This window comes from Bison bison, unplaced genomic scaffold (genome assembly GCF_000754665.1).
Source record: "Bison bison bison isolate TAMUID 2011002044 unplaced genomic scaffold, Bison_UMD1.0 scf7180017864037, whole genome shotgun sequence".
Lineage (NCBI taxonomy): Eukaryota > Metazoa > Chordata > Mammalia > Artiodactyla > Bovidae > Bison > Bison bison.
Window position 1 is genome coordinate 4,412,724 of NW_011494609.1, and position 4,045 is coordinate 4,416,768.

The window sequence follows — 4,045 nt, forward strand, 5'->3', positions numbered from 1 at the left end:
GGCCAAAGTACTGGAGTTTCAGCTTTAGCGTCATTCCTTCCAAAGAAATCCCAGGGCTGATCTCCTTCAGAATGGACTGCTTGGATCTCCTTGCAGTCCAAGGGACTCTCAAGAGTCTTCTCCAACACCACAGTTCAAAAGCATCAATTCTTCGGTGCTCAGCTTTCTTCACAGTCCAACTATCACATCCATACATGACCACTGGAAAAACCATAGAGGCAAGAATTAATTTTTGTGCACTGAAAAAAAAAAACTGCCAATTCAAAACAATTTTACATTTTGGCATGTATCTCTAGATACCTCTTTCAGAAGGTATTATTAGATTTCTAGGGTGGGGGCCCTGTGCTTGGAAATAGAAAACAGAAACTTGCCAGATAGATGTTTGATTCCTGTCTGTAGCAAGTTTTTAATCCAAACCTTAGTGTCTGATCCTCCAAAGTGCTCAAAGCTTTCCAGAGGAGGAGTGTCAGCCTGAAGAAAAAGTTACATTTTTCAGGAGCCTAATGCCACTCCAGTATCCTCGCCTGAAGAATTCCATGGACAGAGGAGCCTGCTGGGCTACAGTCCATGGGGTTGCAAAGAGTCAGACATGACAGCAACTAATGCTCACTGCAAGCCAGACTCTGGTTTAACTGCTTTAGGTATGCTAGCTTATGCAGTTCTGACAATGGCTGCATGGAAGAGATCCTATTGTTGTCCCCATTTTACAGACAAGGAGACTGAGATCCATGAGGCTAAGCCATTCGCATGGTCCCATGGCTATTGGAGGAGCAGTGATAGGAACCCCGGCGATCCAGCTCAGGACCCCTTGCTCTTAATCTGTCTCCTCTACTGAAGCTCTGAGCAATGCTGGACACTCCTTGATGAAAAAGGAGCTGTCTAAACCTTCAAGGGTGGCTTGTCCCTTCATATAATGCCTCCTTCTTGCAACCATGAAAAGCGGAAGGGGAAAAATGACCTTGGAAGAGTTTCTGGTTAAAGGAGGTGGAGCATGGAGTCAAAAGGACTTCCATGGAGATCGTTCATCTCTGCTCAGTGTTCGAGACAGAGGAGAGGCTTAAGGTGAAAAATTTCTTCTCTGCAGGACTGTGTCAGTCTTCTGAGGGGGAGTCTCATCTGGAGCCCTCCACACCTTCCTATAAATTGGTACAGGCCCTGTGGAGAATAATATAGAGCCTGCCCTCCATTTATCTATTTTTTTTTTAATTGGAGGATAATTACTTTACAACGTTGCCTTAGTTTCTGCTGTACAATGAAATGAATTGGCTATATGTACACGTATATCCCTTACCTCTTGAATCTCCCTTCCACCCCATCACACCCCTCTAGGTCATCAGAGAGCATGAGCTGGGCTCCCACTAGCTATTTTACACAAGATCATGTGTATATGTCAATCCTAATCTCCCAATTTGTTGCCACCTCCCCTTTTTCCTCCGTGTGCTCATGCCCATTCTCCACATCTGTGTCTCTATTCCTGCCCTGCAAATAGATTCATCTGTACCATTTTTCTAGATTCTATGTATATGCGTTAATGCACAATATATTTGTTTTTCTCTTTCTGACTTACTTCACTATGTATAGCAGACTGTAGGTCCATCCATGTCTCTATAAATGACCCAGTTTTGTTCCTTTTGATGACTCGGGAATATTCTGTTGTATATGTGTACCACATCTTCTTTGTCCATTCATTTATTGATTGAGATTTAGCTTGGATTGATAAACTTGATTTGGGGGATGGTTTTAGATTCACAGAGACATTGAGCAGATAGCACAGAGAGCTCCCATCCCCCCACCCCAACACATCCCCCTCCCCCACACCTGCACACCGTTTCCCAGATTATTAACATCTTCAACATGAAGACGGTGCACTTGCAGCAGTGAATGAACCAATATTGATTCCTCATTATTAACTAAAGTCCGTAGTTCATTCCGATGTCCTCAGTATTCACCTAATGTCCTTTTTGTGTTCCAGGATCTCACATAACATGTCCTTGTCATGGTTTCTAGGCTCCTCCGGGCCAGGACATCTTCACAGACTTCCCTCATTCATGAGGGTCTTGACCATTTTAAAGAGTACTAGTCAGGTATGTCATGGAATGCACGTCTATCAGGATGTTTTGCTGTTTTCTCTCGTGATTTGACTGGGGTTATGGGTCTGGGGAGGAAGACCACAGAGGTACCCTGCTATTTTTACCATACCATATCAAGGGTATATGCTATCCACATGATTGATGACTATTTATGTAGACCTCAATTGGCTGATGGGAAGTGGTGTTTGCCAGGTTCTCCTCTGTAAAGTTACCCTTTAATTTCCCCACTTCCGTACTGTACTCTTTGGAGAAAAAAAAAACTCGCTACACAGAAGCCTAATTGAAGAAATGGGGAAACATGTTATCCCTCCCTTGGCTGGGGCAGGCCCAACAGCAGGTGGCAGGCCCTGTGGGATGCAGGGGCCACGTGGCCCCTCGGCATGAAGCAGTCTGTGTGCCGCAGAGCGGATGGGCCTATCTCCCCCTCTGGACTGAGTGCATGTGAGCCCACTGACCCCTCCAGTCTGGAGAATCCCAAGCTTCCAGGTTCTAGAAGCACACCACGTTGCCTCTCTTTTTGGACCCAATTTGTTCACAGCCACGTTTTCCCTTCATCCCCACCCCCAGCCACATGATGGTGATAAAATCCTTACCAAAGGGACTTCCCTGGTGGTCTAGTGGTTAAGAGTTCACCTTCCAACGCAGGGAGTGTGGGTTCATGTTCCTGGTCAGGGAACTGCGATCCCACTTGCCTTGTGGCCAAAAAATCAAAACATAAAACAGAAGCAATACTGTGACAAATTCAATTCAATTCAATACTGTTCAAAATGATCCGCATCTAAAATAAACATCTTTTTAATCCTCACCAAAGTATCAAGTGTCCTAGTACGGCGAGAGGTCACCAACAATTTTTCTTTTTCTTTTCCCTTTTTTTTTTTTTTCTGGACTGGCCATCATTGGCTGAGCTTTGTCTGAGGCCTAATAGGATTCGCCACATCTTTGTTCAAAACCAGCCCACCTATTTCTTATCCTCTTAGGAAGGATCTCAGAATCCTGGATTCCAGGGTCCTGAGGGAACTCAGAACCTACCCCTCTCTTTGATGCACGAATCCACCTCCCCATCCCTTGATGTTTCTCAGGAAGAGCTGCACCTCCATCCTGATGTATTACAGAACTAAGTTCATAGCTCAGTTGGTAAAGAATCTGCCTGCAATGCAGGAGACCCCGGTTCAATTCCTAGGTTTGGAAGATCTCCTGGAGAATACCCACTCCAGTATTCTTGGACTTCCCTTGTGGCTCAGCTGGTTAAAAATCCACCTGCAATGCGGGAGACCTGGGTTCAATCTCTTTGTTGGGAAGATCCCCTGGAGAAGGGAAAATCTACCCACTCCTGTATTCTGGCCTGGAGAATTCAATGGACTATATAGTCCATGGGGTCACAAAAAGTCAGACAAGACTGAGTGGCTTTCACTTTCACCTTTTTGTTCACTTTCAAGTTTCCTGCTCGTTTTTCCAAAGGGAGAGGAGATGGCATGGGATGTGTTTACTGCCCAGCCAAGAGGAGTGTTAGTTTCGTGCCAAATGTTCAGTTCAGTTCATTTCAGTCGCTTAGTCATGTCCGACTCTTTGCGATCCCATGAATCGCAGCATGCCAGGCCTCCCTGTCCATCACTAACTCCTGGAGTTCACTCAGACTCACGTCCATCGAGTTGGTGGTGCCATCCAGCCATCTCATTCTCTGTTGGCCCCTTCTCCTCCTGCCCCCCATCCCTCCCAGCATCAGAGTCTTTTCCAGTGAGTCAACTCTTCACATGGGGTGGTTAAAGTACTGGAGTTTCAGCTTTAACATCATTCCTTCCAAAGAAATCCCAGGGCTGATCTCCTTCAGAATGGACTGCTTGGATCTCCTTGTTGTCCAAGGGACTCTCAAGAGTCTTCTCCAACACCACAGTTCAAAAGCATCGATTCTTCGGCGCTCAGCTTTCTTCACAGTCCTCACATTCATACATGACCAC